This window comes from Filicampus tigris, chromosome 2, assembly GCF_054856515.1.
Source record: "Filicampus tigris isolate MCC_2025a chromosome 2, RoL_Ftig_1.0, whole genome shotgun sequence".
Taxonomy (NCBI): Eukaryota; Metazoa; Chordata; class Actinopteri; order Syngnathiformes; family Syngnathidae; genus Filicampus; species Filicampus tigris.
In genome coordinates this window covers 23373907-23395113 of record NC_141218.1, presented here as the reverse complement: position 1 = coordinate 23395113, position 21207 = coordinate 23373907, and the positions used below count along the sequence as shown (strand labels likewise).

The 21207-nt window shown below is 39.9% G+C and overlaps 1 pseudogene across 1 annotated transcript; it reads left to right on the top strand.

The window, feature by feature from the left end:
* The first annotated feature begins 4559 nt into the window (after nucleotides 1-4559).
* Nucleotides 4560-19989, top strand: LOC147151828 (uncharacterized; annotated as a pseudogene). The gene is made up of 7 exons (XR_015085676.1): nucleotides 4560-4793; nucleotides 8119-8283; nucleotides 15220-15279; nucleotides 17045-17149; nucleotides 17257-17427; nucleotides 17587-18149; nucleotides 18303-19989. The product of XR_015085676.1 is annotated as an uncharacterized LOC147151828 (transcript).
* Nucleotides 19990-21207: the final 1218 nt, after the last annotated feature.

Genomic DNA, 21207 nt, shown 5'->3' with positions numbered 1-21207 from the left:
AACATAACTCAAGAATCCACTGACCAGCATGAATGCATCGGGATGCTAAAGTTGAAATCTAGCTCTCACACTGTGCATGACGTCTCTTGTCTTGGCTGCAGTTTTCTAACAGACATTCGTTCTTATGTTGGTGAGTAAGAAAGTGAGAAGTGAGAAGTGAGAAAGAACAGTTCAGTGCAACTGTCCCACTGAGTCTGCTCTCTTACTTGACTTTGCTTTGTTTCAGCGCAGGATCTCATCCCTGTCCATATCTCCTCAGGGATGCATTCCTCGCTGAGTGAACGCCATATGACTCCATGTTGGTGCGAAGCTCCTTGAGTATGTAGCATTGCAGACAAGTGATATTCTCAGTTAAAAAAAATAGATATCATGGCTAAAACGTTCTGACAGTGCAACAGTTTCGCACAATGTAAAAAGAATAAAGGGTGTAAAGGGTAACTAAAGGGGTGAATGGAACTGTTGTAAATGGCCTGCTGATTCACAGGTGCACAACAAAAACAATTAGCACCAATATTCTCCACCCAAAAATCTCCAAGCTAACAAACTTTAAAAAGGGTTAGCATGAAGCAAAACAAAGCCTAAACAATAAAAAAAAAAGGGTTAAAAAGTACAAATAAAGAGGAAAGTAACACTGCCAGCTCACAGGCGCTTCTCTGAATTGAACTTTTTTTATTTATTTAACAAATTTGAACAGAATTGAACTTTGAACGGGACAACCAACCAAACACATATGAAAAATGAAAACACTCGCAAGGATCATGGATCAGATGTGAAAAATGGCCAACCGGCCAATGACTCACTAGGCTATGCTCCCATTACAGGAACTACCCACAAATGCACCACAGTGACTTTTGGCTTAATTCAATTTCATTAAATGTTTTTTTTCTTCACATTTTCTTTTATCATATTTTTGCATTTTACAATGAAGTTCTATTTTTCTGAAATCATAAAGTGCAACACATGCCAGAATGGATTGATGTAGTCGCTCCATGCGCAAAAAAAGAGGCACGGACAAATGTGCAAAAAAATGTCTTTTTACATCCATCATCTGCCACTTATCCGAGGTCGGGTCACGGAAGCAGCAGCCTCAGCAGGGAAGCCTCGACTTCCCTCTCCCCAGCCACGTCTTCCAGCTCTTCCGGAGGGATCAAGTCGTTCCCAGGCCAGGAAGAAATAGTCTCTCCAGTGTGTCCTTGGTCGCCCTCGGTCGGACATGCCCGGAACACCTCACCAGGGAGGCGTCTCGGAGGCATCCTGAGGAGCAGCGGCTCGACTCTGAGCGCCTCCCGGATGACCGAACTTCTCACCCTATCTCTAAGGGAGAGCCTGGACACCCTGCGGAAGAAACCCATTTTGGCCGCCTGTATCCGAGAACTTGTTCTTTCGGTCATGACCCACAGCTCATGACCATAGGTGAGGGTAGGAACATAGATCGACCGGTAAATCGAGAACTTCGCCTTTCGGTTCAGCTCCTTCATCACGACAGACCGATACAGAGGACGCATCATAGCAGATGCTGCACCGAGCCACCTGTCGATCTCCAGTTCCATCCTACCATCACTCGTGAATAAGACCCCAAGATACTAGAACTCCTCCATTTGTTGCAGAATCTCATCCCGGACCTGGAGAAGGCACTGCACCCTTTTCCGACTGAGGACTAAAATCCATCAATTTTTTACCATTTCAAGTGTCGGCCATTTTATTACTTCTACCGACTGAAAATGACATCACAGATGCGTTGAGGGCTCAAATAACGACCAATCATGGCTGTTTCAGAAAACAGGTGAGCTGTGATTGGTCGTTACGTGAGCTCTGAGCAACTGTGATATCATTTTCAGTTGAAAGACGTGACAATAGGCCGCCCCCAGTGATGACTAAAAACAGGTGGATTAACTCTTATTCCACATACGCAATATTTATCAAAATGCCTTGTTTCCACTAGTGGGCTTGCATGGAGCATATTCTTAAAAGATAATATGTTTGGGTTGACTTCGCTTGAATAAACTATTTGCATAAGAAAATCAATCCTCTTATTCATTTTAAGGGTATTAAAATTCAAGAAAGTAATGGGACAGAAAAATCAAGGGATTTTTTTTACAATAAATAAATTATCTGTTTAACTACAAGTTAACTATGAAAAACTGAGATTAACTACGATTAAAAATGTTTATCGCTTGACAGCACTAGTTTTTAGATGTTCCTCACACCACAGTAAATGACCACTGCTCCCCAGTGGCACAAGCAACACCACAACAATGTGACACAGCTGGAGTGTTCCCATGTTTGGTGAGAAAACATGTTTTTCGGAAGCAATGCCTTCACTTTGTGCGCACACACGCATACCCCCCCCACCCCTCCAACACACACACGTGCACCCCCACACCCACACACACACCATAGTGCTAATCACAGAGAAGCTGTCTATTTCTATTGACTCTTCTTCTCCACGTGTGGTTACTGGGCCCATGAAGTGTTATCCACACAACATATTGATAAACTGCAAAAACTTTCTGGGCATTCAATTCAGACCTAAGGGTGAGAGAAATAGCCAAATTAAATACATTTTTTTTGTTCATTTTCCTCACGGGAGACAGGAGAATAAAATGATACCACTGTAACTGCACAGGCCATCTGTCTCATCTCATTTTACCAAGAGGTTGCATTGCTGTATTAAATATTAAAGTGCTCACAGTGGGTTACATCAGGTGGGTGAGAATGTCTTTCATCAGGTTATATGCTTTTGTGGACGAAAATTAAGAGAAGTTTAAGAGTACCCTTGTTGACACTACAAAGTGATGACTAGTGCATGCAGTAGTGTCCATTTTACACATGCAGTGGAACCTCCAAATTCAAATGCCTCAACAGCCATAAAATTTAGACCCAGATTTATTAGAAAAATACGCCCCAAAAGTAGGAATGCGCAGATACTCACTACTGCTACTTGATAATGGCATTATGTCTTGCAACTGTGGTGAAAATGTGTTTTTTTTTTTTTGTAACTTATTTTACTTTAACTAACGTTGTTTCATGAACCTTTCTACTGTTTATTAATTTTCCTTTGATTTTCTCAATGGTTATTTTTGACAAATAAATTTATATCAAACCTATGATTTTGAATTATCCACAAGAGAGCTTCATTTTGGAGCACCTCATGAAAATACAATACAATAATGCAGTTTATAGCAAGCTACTTAACACCCATGGGCAAGCCAAGTGTGCAAATAAAAAGAAAGACTTGTGCTCGATGTGGACATTAAATATATTTCATTTGTATACTTACCCGATTCTGATTCACTGTCAGTGTTTGTAGGTGATTACTATTTTTTGTTCAAAATGGCGGATACACAGATCACGATCGTCTGCGCATCCGCCATTATGCTCGAAAAAAATCCTGCAATATCCTACGTTACGTGTATATTCTGATGCATTTATTTGGCTAAGAGACTGAGATTTGGATTAAAAAAAGAAAATAACCTAAACGCTCTCCCGGCTTTAAGGGTAGAAAGATGCAACACCGCTCCCAGCATTAGTGGTAGAAATGTGGTGATGGACTCCCGGCCTTAATGGGTTAAGCAAGCACTTTGAACAGTCTTAATTATTATGCTACAAAAACACTAACGCCATTTGTTATTGCTTTGGCTTGATAGGGAGAGACCGTTGCAGTATTTACTCCAGGTGATTTGATCATCAGATTTGAACACACAAGACCACAGACCTGATGAGTGAATGAGTGGTGTCATACAGTACATTACTATGTATCAGATCTTATCAACTTAAGACTGAAAGACCTTGAATAATTATAGACAAGACTGAACCGCTGATTAATGAGTGAGGTTGGTACAACATGCTGTGCGGGTGACTTAGAAAAGTCTATCATTAGAGTTATGCTTCATGGACTTCACTCTCCAATGTTTATGCTTAACTGGAAATGTGTTACAACCAGTGACTGGAGGTGTACCATAATCGCTGCAAACTGCCTTCAGGTTCATTTTGTAACCACAATTTATTCATACTTACAAACACACAGGTGCCTCAGATCACGCTGTTTTCACCAAATAATTGTCTATACAGTTGCACAAGGCAAGCATAGAAACACACCAATTACAGAGAGCATTCAAACTTCAAATATTATCCAAATGTGAGATAAACTGTGGAGTTGAGTGGAGCATAAATATCCATTTGGTAAAATGTATATAAATAAATGAATTTGTTGACAATTACTCAATATCCATATATTTGTATTTCTACCTGTGCACTGATTAAAGATTCTTGCAGTTCCTCTCCCCAAAAACCTTTTTTTAACTATACTGCTTCCTAGGGCTGAACGATTAATTGAATTTGCAATATAATCGCGATTTGAGGAAACACGATTAAGTAATCGCGAAGACAATTGAATAATAACAACATGAATGAGAGCCAATGCTTTGAAGTATTATCTCACTTCTGTCATCAATTTTGTCATCATAAAGTAGTACCTCAATTTCTGTCATCATAAAAATTTAATGCACTTGCAGTAGTGATAGCATAGCAGACAGTGTTTTAGTAGACAGTGTGCTGGTAGTTACGGAAGCAAACAGCTTTTGACCGTGCTCATAGTCTAAGTACATGTTATCCACCTGCTGTACTGAATGACATTGCTCACTTTGTTGGATTACAAAATCTTCAATATAAGAAGACAAAAAAGGAACTTTGAGTCCGTGTGAGTAATTCAAGGAAATTCAAATCATGGATAAGAAGATGTGCTACTGTGGACAAGTCAGAACTACTTTCGACTACCAACATTGAAGCTAATGGTAAAACAGAATTTCTGCCATTATACTGCGGTTTGAGTAGTCATCACTTTGTTGACAGCGGAGGGGAGAGGGGGACTCACCCAACGCTTTAAGATAACTCTGCTGCAGCAACAGCATGCTTGATCCGTTTCACCTCGTAAGGTTAAAACTCCCCATGTACGTGTGTTGTTATTTTGTGAGAGTGTATGTGTGAGGAAGTGTCTGTCATGGCGTCGCTACGTGCCACCGTGACTTGACTTCGCACTTGACTTGACTTGACTTCGCACTTGGTTGCCAAAGTCAAAGTTTCAGATTGGTCTATCTAGGCCTTTAAGGCAATGAAGAACTAAAATTACATCTAGACTTACATTGATTTTTGAGAATGTTTGTCATGTGAATGTCTCCAATGATTCCATAATGATACGACATGTATGACATTTTGAGGTGCAGTAAGTACTGATGCACCACTGCCAACTCCCAGAATGAGGAAAAAGGTGTTTATTACAGCAATCAGAATGGGGAAAAAAAAACGTATTTGATATGTGATATCTGTGGCGGTGTGTTACGGTCACCCAGCGAGAGCAAAAAGACGTCGTCATGACAACACCCATTCTCATACATTGGCCATGGTGTTCAGAATAAGATAAGAAGGCCTTTATTGATCCCACAGTAAAGTTGAATAACTAAACTTCAACTTGCTGAAAAGTGCATTTTCCCACTCATTCATCACTGTGATGATGTAGACTTGTCACTTTCATGTTTGAGTGTATCCTTGCATCACACTAATACGCCGTCGTAGTTTGTGCAACATGCCTCGATCGGGAATACAGGCTAGCTATGTTGCGGATTAGAAGTGTGTAAACTGAATGTTAAGCGATACATCTAAGCTATCACGTTTGACTTGCTCGCTAAAGTACAGTGTACAGGGTTAACCCTCTGAGGCCCAAATTAAGTTTCAGAATAAGAATAAGAAGGCCTTTATTGATTCCACAGTGGGGACATTTTCAGTGTTACAGCAGCAAAGATATAGGTCACACAGGGACGGCGGCATAATGTAGCCATTAATGTATAACATTAACGGCAAACATTCAGGATCAAACCTATGTAAATATGCGCAATAACAATGTGTATATACACATATATATATACACACCAACATACATCTACATAAAAAGTATGAGGAACACTCATTTTAGCCTGTACATAGTACAGAGGAAAAATACTCTAAGTAAGTGAGTAGTAATAGTTTAGTAGTTCTTCTGAGTAAAAAAAGACTGAGAAAATATGAATGTGTATTAATTAGGGGAATAGCAATTAGTTGTTGCGAAATAGTAGTTGCGATTTTGCAACACCTGTCTGGAGAGGGTTAATATCTTCGTAAAGGCAGAATGTTTTATTGATCTTTGAGTTTGGGACTGGACCAATACATCACTCGATACTCCATATAGCCTTGTATTGTCGAAAAATGTTAATTCATTATTGTGGTCAAGTACATAGTGGGAAAAGATTGAGATCGCAGACATTTTTCGTAAATTGTTGCATATGCACTGTATTTAAATTTAAGTACAATTAAAAGCACTTGAATCATAATAATGAATAATTGAATAATAACAAAATAATTTCTTAGAAAAAAAAAAAACTGGAAAAAGTCTTATATTTCAACTACAAAAATGTTTTGTTTCATTTTAAAAAAAAAGAGAGATGTTTGAGTGCCCAAATACACAAATGCAATTGAAGTACTGCAGTGAAGTCTGGAAGTAACATCATCTCACTGCACAGACAGGTTGACATTTCTACTGAGACACCACCATTTTTTGGTGTGTGCGTAACAGCCCCCACGGCAAACGTGGACGGATAACATTTGAGAGCCTTCTTCATTTCCGTAGGTCTGGCACACATGCACACGCAGAAAAGGAGCAGGATCCTACTAGCAGAACGTTATCTTTCCTCACCTCCTGAATATGATTCTACCTCAGGCTCAAGTGGCATCATGGCTAGTTTGGACCTTTGCAAATACAAACCTGAGGAATTCTGGGCCCTTCCTCTGTTGACTTCTCCACTATCCACTCTTTGTCACACCATTTCAGCTTTTCACTGAATTTGCCATTCCTCTGTTGTTTCTAAATTGAGTATTCCTCCCTATATTGTTTGTAAGAGCTGGGCATTTTACTAAAAATTTGATCCATCTATCCATCTAACCGCCCCCCGCCCCCCCCCTAAAAAAATGCATGTCATATTCGAACAGATAGTTCACTATTATGCGGTTATTTTGTGTATCTACATCATTTGCCAAAACACCTCACATGCACTTATTTTAGTTTCAAACTTAAAACTTCCAAAAGTTTGTTTATAATTTCTTACTTTTGATAGGATCCCCTCTTCCCAGTTTAAATTGCTTGACGATGTTGTTGAATTCTTCTGTGTTCGATTCCTTGATTTTCGTTCTTCGTCTTCTTCTTCTTCATGACACTAATGTCATGTGTCATGTTTTTTAATTGAACATATAACATTTGTGGGACAACTGCAGCTGGTCGCTTTCCTTTACTCCTGCTTGAATGCCAACAGCGCATCTACAAATGCCTCAGGACAGGTACGTGACCAAAGATTGTCAGTTACCAACAAGATAATTCTTTGTCAGTGTAGTGTTATTTCGTTTACACTACAATGTGCATGCATAAGCGCACACACACCCAAATCAAATTTAAAAAACACACGCACACAAACAATGTGTGGCGAAATAAAAAAACGTGTGTGAAAATGTGAAACAACAATATATCATGACAAAGGTGCAGCAGGCTTGGAGAATTGGGAGCAAGCTACTTATATATATCCCTCTAGATGCAAACCTGTTGTCTCCGACAGGAGATGACACGTTCTTCAAATCACCTTAACTCATGAAGCGTTCAACGGTCTCTATTTCAGCTTCAACAGAGCTCTGGGATAAGCATTCTGGGAGATATGCTCTGCTTAACGTGTCTGCTAGTAACATATCTTTGCCTGGAACATATATGGCATTCAACTCATATTTCTGAATGTGCAGCATCATTCTTTGGAGTCTCTTCTCACTACTGTCTCTAGCGGCTTATGATCAGATTGTACAGTGACTTTACGCCCATATGTGAACTGATGAAACTTCTCGACACTGAAAACCATGGCTAAAATCTCTCTCAATCTGAGCATAGCCACGTTCCGTCTGTGTGAGTGCATGAGTGCTGCCCCTAAACCTGTGTCCGATGCATCACACAGTACTACTAGGTCCTCCTCTGTGCAGTAATACTTCAGGACAGGAGCATCTGCAATCATTTTTGCAAGATTCACAAAAGCATTTTCATGTTGCTCTATGCAGGGCGGCACGGTGATCGACTGGTTAGCACGTCCGCCTCACAGTTCAGAGGTCGTGGGTTCGATCCCGGCTCCGGCCTCCCTGTGTGGGGTTTGCATGTTCTCCCCGTGCCTGCGTGGGTTTTCTCCGGGTCCTCCGGTTTCCTCCCACATTCCGAAAACATGCATGGTAAGTTGATTGGACACTCTAAATTGCCGCTAGGTGTGATTGTGAGTGCGGATGTTTGTTTGTCTCTATGTGCCCTGCGATTGGCTGGCAACCGGTTCAGGGTGTCCCCCGGCTACTGCCCGACCACAGCTGGGATAGGCTCCAGCTGGGATAGGCTCCCTTGTGAGGACAAGCGGTATAGGTAATGGATGGATGGATGGATGTTGCTCTGTGCAGTCCCATTCCACGTCTTTTTGTCAACTGCCTTAACACTTCACATTGGGAGGAACGGTTAGGGCAAAATTTAGCCAGATAGTTTACCATACCCAACAGTCTTCAAATCAAATCAAATTGTAGGACAACACAACATCATAAAAAACATACATCAATTACAATAGTAAAACAAAAATATATATATCCATCTACTGCCAAGTAAAAAGTGCTGTGTGCTTGATGCTAACTGCTGTGTGCGTTCAGTCCATCGATGCCGGTTGGGACAAGGTAGGGTCATTGTTCAGGAGCAGGACTGCTCTGGGGACAAAGGGGGCCCTCCTTCTTTGTGTTCTGCGGCGTGGGCAACGCAGCCTGCGACCTGATGGGAGTGAATGTGAGGGGTTGTGCAGAATCCTGTGAGCAAAGCGGATGGTTTGTTGTTGGCAAAAGGCAGGTTAAAGTTCTAACAGGGTGGCCAATGATTTTAGAGCAAACTTTGGTGATGGCGAATAGGCATGTGCGATCTTCCAGAATATCTTGGCGTCATCCACTCCCCTGCCGGCCCTTTATGCGAACTGCAGCGGATACCATTGCTTGATGTTTTTGGTTATTTTGTCTATCCTTTTGACAACAGGTTGATAAGCTGCTTAAGTTTGCATCTTTCCAGAAACAGTCTCTTTTTTTTTTATGCCTAAGAGCATGCCTGCAAACAGTTTTGTGTCATTTTCTTTGTTAGAGCCTTTGGTCTTCACATTTTCAATTTGTGTCACATCTGTAATGCACAGAATGTCCTCAAATTCACTTTCACAGTCCGCTACACAGTAAACAGATGTATTTCTCTTGAATTCTGGTTGAGCTTTACATTTTGCCGCAAAGTGGTTATCGTTACCACACTTTTTGCATTTCTTGACAAAAGCCGGACATTTTCGTTTGTTTCTTTCATGTGTCCTACCACAGAACTTGCACTCCACCATGTTTTCTTTGTCTTTTTGCTGCTGGCGGGAAGCTCTGTGCACAGTGTGAACTTCCTCCACCTGTCCCGCTATGGCTCTGCAGTTTTCCCGGGACAGCTCCGCTGCTCTGCAGAGCTGAAGGCACGAGTCCAAAGTTAAGGCTTTTTCCCTCAATAGTCTTTCCTGCATGCTGGTGTTATAAATGCCGCATACAATTCTGTCTCGAATGAGGGAGTCTCTCAAAGTGGCAAAGTTACATGTTTTAGCAAGTAGCTTCAATTCTGTAACATAGCTGTCAATTGACTCACTGGTTCCTTGGTTTCTTGTGAAGAATTTACATCTCTCCACAGTTGTCGAACTTCTCAACCATGTCCCCCAACTTCCACTCAGCCTGCACTGTGTCCCCCATTAGCGCATCAAGCAGCTCTCTGCCGCTCTCTCCGACAACATAACTGAAGAGCTTCACTCGCTTTTTCTCGTCATCCTCTGCAACAGTTAATCCAACTTAAAGCTGAAACTCATCCCTCCATGTCTTCCAAGTTTAACACAAGTTGCTGAAGTCCAAACACAACGTCTGTGGAGCCTTTAGCACAGGGGTGCTGGTAGCTTGTCTTAATTGCTATGCTAACCTCTGCCAGCTGTTAGCTCCTTGCCGTCTTCACCAGTTGAACCAACGACTCACAAAAAAAAAAAAAAAAAAAAAAAAAGGCAAAATCCTCTGCCGCTGCCACCGTGTCTTTATAATAAAAAACACGTCCAGCTTCTTTGCTCTGGCCCAATTCGGTCAGCATTTATTTGAACATGACACGTATTAGCGTCAACAACTGGTTACACGTTCGACTTCAACTCTCCTGTGCATTATTGCTCTCTATTGGCGTAACTGATAACAACAACATATCATATTGTTATAGTCATTCGTATTTCTCTCCCTTTTTCACGTGTGATTGCATTTCTCCCTCCCCGTGTTTACCTGTGATTATCACGTGCTACAATCCAATTCCTCTTCTCGCGGCTCCCACCAATTGTTGCATTTGACTGCCAAGGGAGAAAATACATCCAGTAAAACTACCTGAAAACGTTCAATCTTTTTCAAATTCCAATTAAATTTTCATAATTCTGTTCTCACTTCACGATTGCATGCTTGCTCTTAACAAAACCGTTCTGACACCTTTTCTGCTCCTACAGCCACCTGAGATTTTTGCAATTAACGCCCCCGCCATGCGATCTCATCTGTTGTTAGACTGTGTGACTGCACACAACACCGCTGTGCTCATTTAAAAGCCGTTAATTGATAAAATCATGAAAAAAAGAAGTTCCCTGTTTTAATTTGGGAAGAAATGACAGAGAGAGGCAAACAGGTGAGATTACACCATTGTGTGTATATAAATTATTCTGATTTCAAGGTCGGGATAAATACTGTTGCTAGATTTTGAAATGGAATCCAAAGGAAACATTTGAGGATTTGCTTTTACATACATACGCATTAGATTCAAATAATTATTGCAGGTTGAACGCAACAGGCAAATGGGTAATCTGAGAAGATGATGGGGTTTATTTATGGAACCTCTAGAGTCGATCAATTGCAATTTGGGCCAACATTTTCAAGAATATTATGCAAGTCATGCAGGATTTGGATAAATATCACAAAAGTGATTCAGGTACACTAATCAGAATCACTCAGTCAACATGAAAATGTCGCAGAATAATGAAACTTTTGAGGTCTTACTATAAGTGATCAAACATTTGCACAAACCGGTACAATAATTCTTTTCAAATATATTTACTTTTTTTTTTTTTTTTTTAATTCGTTGGATGTACGTGATTTTGGCAACCCTTCTACCCCCCTGAAGCTCGTCCCCCCATTTCATCATAGTTCCTTGGAACCAAGATGCCACAAGATGATGCCAAAGCACCAGAGTAGGGCATTTTTATAAAAAATAGACAATTATGCGACGGAAAAAAACGAGCTTCCAACCAAACCAACAGCAGCCTTTATTGGTACCTAGTTGTAGAACAGTTGAGTCTCTATATAACATCTAGTATGCATAATAAGAGCAAATTATGAATCCGCCCCATGGAGCAAACTTGTGATTATCATGTATTCCTAGAAATAGTTGATAATACTTAAATTTGTCAGTACACTGAAAAAAAACGTTGAATTTACTCAATTGTATTTTGACAAGTGGATGCATGAAATAAAACCATCTGCATCCTATTAACTATTTATTTTTCTTTTGTAGTTTTTTCATTCTGAGCAAATCAGCCCAGCTGCAGCACTTTGTAAACCACCCCCGAAGTCCGCTGCAGTATCATCAGCATACCTACCTGTTCAGCATACCCCTTTACGTCTTCTACTGAAATTATTTTAATTGATCGACTGTAAATGTTATGGATGTAACAATTTACTCCAGCCCAGATTCAAGTGTCAAGTAGGCTGTCACAAACGATTATTTTGCTAGTCGACTATTCACCAACAGGAGTTGCGATTAGTTGACTAATCGGATCATATGTAAATTGCGGCATAATCGTACCAGCAAGCTGCTGCTCATATGACTATCAGTAGCTTACAGCTAGAACTCTTTGAGGTATTGTACAAAAGAATAAAGACAAGATTTTACTACATTCAACTTGTACTAAACTGTGCAGGTTGTATCAGCATTCCTGACTTGTTTTTAGTGGAGTACCAGTAGTTGAAATTGAATTGTGGCCGTAAATATTTTATTGCTGAATGTTTAGTGCATTTTAAAATGGAACCAAAAAACAATACACTATGCTGAGTTGCACTAATACTATGAAACTACTTATAAATACTAAAAGAAATACCGGATTTGTAAACATATTTCACCCTTCTTCGGCACCAATCATTTTTTCCCCAGCGGGAGATGAGGCATTTTTGAGAGAAAAATTTGCGCCAAATAATTTGAGAGCGGCTATTGTTAACATGCTGTTGCGAATCAATTCTACTTTCTTTTATTTTTTACATCGATGTATATTTTCTGCAGTTTAAATTGATTTTAGATTAATCGTTACATCCCTAGAAAATGTACCAAACAATGCGTAAATTCTTCATGTGTGGTGTCAGAAATCAGATTTAAACCGATTGAAACTAATGTACCTAAATACAATTTCACACACAAAAGGTATTGCCTGTTCATAGCGTCCAATGATATTAAATAATGAATGTTATGCCTACAAATAATATACCCGGTGAAATAATTGATGTCTATTATACTCGGATGTGTTGTATGTTTATGTAATTTAGTACTCATGATTTTTTCAAGTATTTTAATTTCTATTTTGTCATTTTCTCGTGGATGTGTTTCAATCTCCACGTCGTCATTGACATCGTCCCCCAAGTCAGGCGGTCCATCCGAAGGCATGTGTTTATCGTCGATCTAGATTGTCATCAGTGTTTGCCTCCATCTCCAACTCTGCTCCATCTGGATGTCAGCCGTTACCAGTGACTTGCAGTTACACTTCAAGTCAGCATGCAGGGTCAGAGTTGCGACCGTCACCAAAGAGATCATCCTGGACATGACTGTCTACATTTCTGAAAATATAATTGCATAAAAATTTATCAGGCAAAGTATACTGTTTGAGATGATGGTAACTTCGATAATATGTAATCAAAATAAATAATTCAACTAAATGATAACGTCGATAAATGGATAAATGTGGCTCTGAATTAAAAATGTATAGTTAGCTGCATATCGTCGCTGTCATGTGAAAAACACTTATCTCCATTTTTTTCAATTTTCTTATTTTTACGTGAATAGTGTTCCGCTTTACAGATATCGCATTAACATGAACATAAAAAAATAAAAAATTGGACATACGTGTTTTTCACAGGACAAAGACGGTATGCTGTATGTTGAAAAGAAAATTAATTAGTGTTACCCTCGTCTTTTTGATTGAATCAATACTGCTACTGTTCTTCAGGCATGACTTGAGCCATCTTGTTGCTACTACTATAAAAGAAAAAAAAAATTACATTGAAACTAATATTTGCAGTTAAAATGTGCACAACCTTCAAAATGGATATCCTGACAGTCAATAAGATTTTAGCAGTACAGCATTGTAAACTGGGATTTTTGGGGAGTGTAACTAAAAATCCATTAAATACTTGGATAATGTGTACTGATATATAATGATTTTCTCTTGTTCATATACAACCAACAAATATATATACAAGTACTCCCACCTACAAGTTTGTACCACAAAAATATCAATGACAATCAATAATTTGTTAGAATATACAATACAATACAATGTTCTTTCGTAACAAGAGGTAGTATTTTCCTGTTGAGATGTTTCGTAACTTGAGAATGTCGTATGAATAGACGTTCGTAAGTAGAGGTACCACTGTACTTGTTTTTTTAGTTCTGTGAGAATACTTAATCAATAAAAAAATTTAGCAAGAGCTATTAACAGTATCTATACGATACATTTTTGTCGACGTGCTGAATTGTGGGTACACGTGACTAAACTACAGTATGGTGACAGATATGTTGAAAACAGAGCTACATTAGCCAAGTGCTAATGCTAACAGTGAAACGCATCATTAGATTACAATCTATCACCGTAAACCTGAGTCCAAAGTTATTATTTGAGATAGAACGACTTTATGAAATACATATCAATAAATTGGATATACACGTTGCTGACTTTAGCTGCTGTGGTGATGCGTCTCCTGAGCCGCTGGAAGCGCCGTCCAATCCGCCCGCATCTTTGTTTTCTTATCTACGCATGCGCGGGGAGAGGAATTGCGGACCGATTAGCTCCCCTTGGGACCTGCCTGTGTTCTGCGTGACGTCATCCTAATTTGCATGTTGTGCAGATTCGTCCTCTCACAAAGTGATTCGTATCCTCAGATGGCAATTCGTGCATAGTGAAGATTCGTAGTAGTAGAAGCGAGAGTTGTATTCACAAAACAATGGCACTCACAGTTTTTACTCGTACTCACATGGAAAGAAGTCAAACCCTCACAATTTTGATTCGTACTCACAAGAAAAAAATTGAAACCCTCAAAATTTTGATTCGTACTCTCAAGAAAAGAAGTCAAACCCTCACAATTTTAATTTGTACTCACAAATGATTACTATTACGGATACGAATCGTTAATCACGCATATGCCTTTTTGACAGCGATCTTACTCCATATTCAGCCAGCCTTTCATTCTCTTTCTGTGTCACAAGGCAAGCAAACAATCAGCTGCAGGTCACAAATGACAAAGTGATTTATTTCATTTTATTTTGTATGTCCTTTTATCCTCCCAGACTCCCTTGCTAGTCATTTTTTCATATCACTTGTCTTGAATCGATAGAGGCTGGTTGGGCACAAAGCTAATAGACATAATCTGTGCAAAAATACTGGATTCCTCCGCCATCTTGGTGGATACACAAACGGAGATGTTGAATGTACAAAAACCACATCAGTAAGCATAGCTCAAAGGGACACCTTGCTTTCACCTACTGATCTGTGTCCAGCATTGTCTTTCCCTTTCTTATTTGATGCCTTTGTACAGTTAATCAGCCCTGCCACCTTGCTTTCCTTAAGGATATTTAGAAGAAAAAAAAAAGAAAGCATATTCTTCAGTTTAATATATAGTTAGGTCAAGTCGTATTTGAACAATGACAGATCTTTAAAAAATATCATTTTAGCTTCATACATCAACACAATGGACTTAAAAGGAAGCAATTAAGATGTGATTGTGATAAGTGTAGAATGTCATCTTTAATTTTTGTGGTTTCGCTAAAATAATTCCAGCTGTTGTATGCACTTACATTTTCAGGACAACGAGGAGAAAGAAATCCCAGGTGTGCTAAGCGACAGTTTGAACACGTAAACCCAGGTAAGAAACGGACCTTGGCAACAAACATTTTAAGAGGTGCAGCAACAACCTGGAAGGCATGAGTGACAGTTGTGAACATAAACAAAGGTACAGATGCTCCACAATAAGATGTAAACCACCCAAAAGCAAGAGAAGTAAAAACACATTTGCCAAAAAAGTACATCTACACCTGCCCACACCCCCAAAAAAGGTGATCAAGATGAATTGGAGTGATAGAAGCTCAATTAAATTAAGAATAGGAAGTGCATTTAATCAATGGACTAATTTGTATTCATATCACTTCACCAGGCTGCCAGGGGATGTCAGGGAATATTTCAGTTGTTGTTTGGTATCCGTCAGTCTGAAATCTGACAACAACAACAATGTTCACCCGCAACTGTAAATCAATAAAGACTAGCATGCACTAAAGAAAATTGCGGCGAGTGGAAGTTGGTCGAAGTTTGTAGACGGAAACGCAAACGGAAGCCCATTTAAAATGATAGGCGGACCGGCCTATAGTCAACTACTATTTGTTCCAACTGGACAAAAAGGCGGATAGTCGGACGGCAGAAGGGTACCCCGGCTACAGGCAGAGGCGATAAACGGACTGGGAAATTTTAGTAAAATGCCCAGCTCTGCATTTTTCTACCAAAAATAAATCAGGCCTTGCCTTTATGATGAGTTTGTTCGTTACTGTGAAGACCTTGCATGTACAGTAATGTAGGTGCACTCAAATCCAAATCCAAAAGGGCTGCAAATACAATTTTCACAGAGTTAAAGGGCAATTTATCAAGGGTAAAAACAACATGTATTTTTTTTTTAACCAAAAAAAAAAAAGATTATTAATAAAATGTCTTTTCATTTTGACAGATGCCAAAAATAAATAGTGGAATAAAGCAAAACATGACAGCTGTAATGAATCCAAAACAAATGCATCAGGAGGGGGAGAAGAACAATTTTCTTCTTAAGTATAAACACAAAGATTTACAATAAGTAAGGAAATACATATGCAAGGTTCAGAAATTTGTAAGAGTTTACGCTGAGAAATATCCGTTTTAACAGTACTGTAAATGCAAAGTTAATTCCTGTATTTAAGTTAATTTGTTAAAATATATTGATTACTTTTATGTTTGCAGTATTATTATTTACACATTCATATATTCTCTCTCAGATAAATTGAATTAATTCCATTGAATCAAGTGCATTCATTATTTTGAAATCAATTCAAGTCCAGTGGCGCTTCATTCAACTCAACTGATGTTCAAAAATGAATTGCAGACCATAAGGAAGCTGTTCCTCACCTTATGTTCTTTGTTCTCTGCCTTTTTTGGTCAAACGGCCTATTGCCCTTGTTGGAATGGGCCTGATTGGGAATCTTACAACAGCAGCAAATGGCTATCAATACATCTGTGTGATGATTTAACAAAATGGCCACAGGACTATCCACTAAAAGGTAAAAATGCAGCTGAGTTGATAGACTGCATAATTAATTTTTTTTATTAGTTTGAGTCACCAAAAAGGGTCCTTATAGAAGGAACCGAATTTGTGAATTTGGTATTATTTGAATCCATCACAACAGTGTAACTGAATTATTAGAAATGTGTTCATGGTCAAGTTCAATGTGTAAGTATTTTCACAATTTGTTTTCCCTCAATGTTGTACGTGGCCGAGACAAAAATGCATCATATTCTGGGAAAATGCATGCTATTACAAACCTTAGCCTTCCAAACTAAAATATAGTACTGTGTGCTTAAGTGGGTAACATATGAGTACTTTATGTTTGCAGATAAACAAGAGGGTTTGTGTGTCAAGCTTGGCGTTCGACGGAGCCTTTGTGCACCATATCATCCTCAAACTAATTGTTTGGTGGAAAGGATAAATAGAACCAAAGGTGAGGATTTTTTTCAGGATAAATATATAAATTGTCTTCTGTTTACACAGGCACAATGAATGTTGGTGTTTAAGGAAATGCAAATTGAATGTGTCAATTTTTTTTAGAGCTCTCAGCACACTTGTGGGGAAAAACAGAGATGTGGGATGATTACCTGGATGCTGTGATGTTTGGGCTGTGAACTAAAAAACAGATTACAACAAAATTATCACCTTTATTCCTCATGTTTGGAAGAGAGGCACACTACCCGTCAGAGGTCCCAGAGCACTACATGGTGAGTGAAAAGATCCCAATTCGTTTATATAACAAGTCTCGATGGAATGTAAGGTATGAAAAAGTAACACAAATCAATGTAAAAGCAAGTCACGATTTTCCCCTATAAACTAAATCTTCCTGCTTCTATAAAATGTAATAACATTGAAAATTGTTTTACACAGATAGCACCATTGAGAATGCTGTAGCAGAGGAAGCTCTGACGGAGGACATTGAGCGTCTTGACAGTATCAGAGACACTGTCCACTCAAATGTCCAAAGCAGCAGGAGAGTACTTGGCGGAGAATTAAATCATGTGCTCCCAAACAAAGTTTTAAAATTGGCGATCAGGTGTGGAGGCAAAACATTAGGAACCAGCAGCGGAAGGGTGGGAAGCTTGAGCTAAATTTCCTTGGCCCATACATCACTGCATTGCAGGGAAAAAGCACAGACCTGGAAGCAGAAAATGGTGCTGTTTTCCCCAAAGTAAATGTGGACCACTTAAAAATAGTGGAAATTCCATGCATTCCTACAAATATAAATTCATCCATGGTCCCTTCCGCACCAGCTGTAACAACACCACCACAGACAACTCGGCCCTCTGTCATTGTTTCTATGCAATTGACCTGACTACCCCCTGCATCAGTACCTGCCTCTGCACCATCACCACCTCCTGCACCAGCATCACCAGCATTTCCTGTCTCTGCAGAAGCAACATCAAAGTACAAAAAAACATCAGCTGAAAAATGTATGTTTTTCTTAATTCAATGTTCACTTACTTTAAATATATAAAAAATGAAATGACAAGTTTCCAAACATGTTTTGAAGCCACACAATGTCAAAATGAAAGGTTCATGGTTACAGCACCGTCCAGGGTATGATTTGTTAACATTTTCAGCAGATGTTCAGGACGCCTGGGCAGGGAGAGACGGTCACATCCTACTTTCGAAGGTCGGCCTATATACAAGATGTTTTATTACGACATTCAAAGAATTGGTCGCAATCAGGAGCTGGAGAGTGAGGTATCATCCTGTCATCATTGTATGATGCCGATAGGCTGCATTCATTTTGATAGTAGCAGTTATGCAGTATGCACATTGAAACACATATTTATTATTCTATTATTGGAAGGTACTTTGCAGTAGATTGTAATTCAGTGACCTGCTAAATATTGTGATAGCTCACTCTATTTGTTAAATCTGTCATGTTTGGTTTGTTTTGGGCTTTCTTTAAATTCATGTTTTGCTCAGTGTTCTGTGTCTGTCTAGTCATGATTATTGTGTGTCTTCCACTCCCTAGTGTTGGCCAATCAGCTCCCTCCTACCTTGTGTCTCTTGTCCAGGTGTTTTTCGTTGTCTCGTCAGTGTGCTTGTATTTAAGTTGATAGTTTTCGTTCAGTCCTTGTCGGGTCATTGTCATGTTGTCCTAGTTGTTGTTTAGTCCTTGCTGTCGCTGTCAGGTTGTTTTGTTTCTCCCAGTGTTATGTTTTGTTTCTTAGCTACTTTGAGTTTTGGACTCAAGATTTGTTTGTCCTCGTTTTTGTTAATAAATATTTTCTTCAGTGCCCCCTGCTTCTCCTGCTGCCCTGCATTTGGGCCCCCCTCCCGAAAACGTGACAAAATCAATGTAGTTGGTGTAGTCTATCAGGCTGTATGGAACTGCATCTTACATGGCTACTTAGTTATTCAATCTTTATTAGGTAATAAATGCCTACCTGACACTGCTGGTGCGGGACTATAATACTAAAAACGTGGACAGAGCTGCTGTCATTGACAGCTTTGAAATGACTGCAATGCGGGAGAAAAAAGTGTCACAACTCCGGGTATGTACTGAAGATGTATGAAGATGGTTGGCTTTTTTCAACGCAATTATTTTTCATTGTTTTTTTCCCTTTTTTTCAGATGTTTTTTCAGAATCCATTGGCATTCAGAATCACGTAGTTGCCGCACTCCTGACACGTGGCCGACTAAGGAAAAAATAAGACAGTGCTGTGTGCCTTGCGGTCCCACAAACGCATTTCACCGATCACCATGCGGAACCTGCTTGTGACTTGAGGATTATGTTCTCGATGCCGATTGGCTGTCGCCAGAGCTGGTCATTTGACCATTTTTTGCCGGTCCGGCCGCGACCCTCCACCCTTGACTTGGTTACCCTTCCGGCCATATTCATAAACATTGCCGGCCCCGGCCCTATTCCGCCCCCCAACCCCCCAAAAAAAAAAAAGAAAAAAGCGTCCGTGATTGACGTCGCCGCGGGAGGGACGCTAACGACAGAGGGTTTTTAAGGATCATTAGCTGGCTAATTTACTATTCGAACACACGCTTCAAATGCGCCAGTAGTATTTACCCAACTGCGTACTTCCTTGCATTGCGAGCCCCGGGGTTGGATTTGTCGTATTGTATAATTATTTGGTTCTAATAATTATAGAGAAGGTAGAAGAAGTCGTCGTAGAATTCGTAGTTACTTATTTTGCACACTTCCCCTCCTTCCCGGCCTTCAAAATAAAAGCATACCAGTAAACCACTATACACTGCAGGTTTGCTATGCCGTATTTCCGGAAGTAGTGAAAATCAGAAAAAGTGCATGAACTCCACCTTGATGTGCTAGTGTCTGAATATACTCGTGGACACAAAATGGTTTGAAACAAGTGGGGGGGGGGGCGTCAAAAAAAAAAAAAGTTGGGGGGCAGCGCTTCAAAAAGACATCGACAACAATGCATATTGTGCCTACTACAACCATAAAGGGATGACTAGATGATGCATTTAATTTAATTCCAAAAACGATCTGGAAGGTGGCGGTGAAGGGGGAACGCGGGTGAGTAGCTTGTTTACTTTGCAGCAGCAGCAACGAGCTGCGTGGCTCATCCGTCCCCGCGTGGGAAACTGTATGTCATCGCAACATGTGAGACAGCAACGTGCGCTCAAGCGTGTTTGTATTTCCTCATTGTCACATCACGTAGCCCGCAGTTTCATTCCATGTCCAAAAAAAAATCTGTCGTGTTTTCTTAAATTGGTGCTAATAAAGAATGACTTTCTTCTCAGAAAAGTGAAAAAGTAAAGTTTCCCACTTAATTCTGCGGCGATATTTAGGCTAGTTATTACTCTACTTACTGTACTGACGTATGCGCGCGCTTGCGAGGGGGGTGTAGTTTTCGGCAGAGGTGCTGGATTTGGCACAACACCGGACATACGTTGCACGCACAAACACAACTTTCCTGATGACAATAGTACAAATCAAAATCCTCCCGTCTGTCATGATCGGGGAATGGTGACGAGGAGTGGCGTGGTGGACCCAAATGCAGGAATGTGAGATGGTAGGAGGATTCAAGGGAGTTTAACCCATTAAGGACGGGAGTGCATAACCGCGCTTCGACCACTAGAGCTGGGAGCGCTGTTGCGTCTTTCTACCCTTAAAGGCGGGAGAGCTTATAAGTCATTTTCTATTTAATATTTGATTTTCAATTTCTTAACCAATGAAATGCATCAGAATAAACATGTGGCAGTGTCGTGAGTCATCGGAGGATATCCGGAATTTTTACGAGCAGTAATGGCGGACGCCGTCGATCGCGGGAGCTCTGAGTGATATAGAGTGATGGAGACAACGAGCCGTGATAAAGACAACGCGATTGTGGACTTTGAACCTGTCAAATGTGATATATGTTTGTAGATAATGACGATATTGACGTCTTTGTAACAGAAAAGAGAATGGTAATTACCACTCGATTTTTTAAAAATTAAACGTAGTGCTTCTCTTGAGCACTGACACTTTATTTTTGAATAACCTCTTCGATTGAAACAGTAAAGATG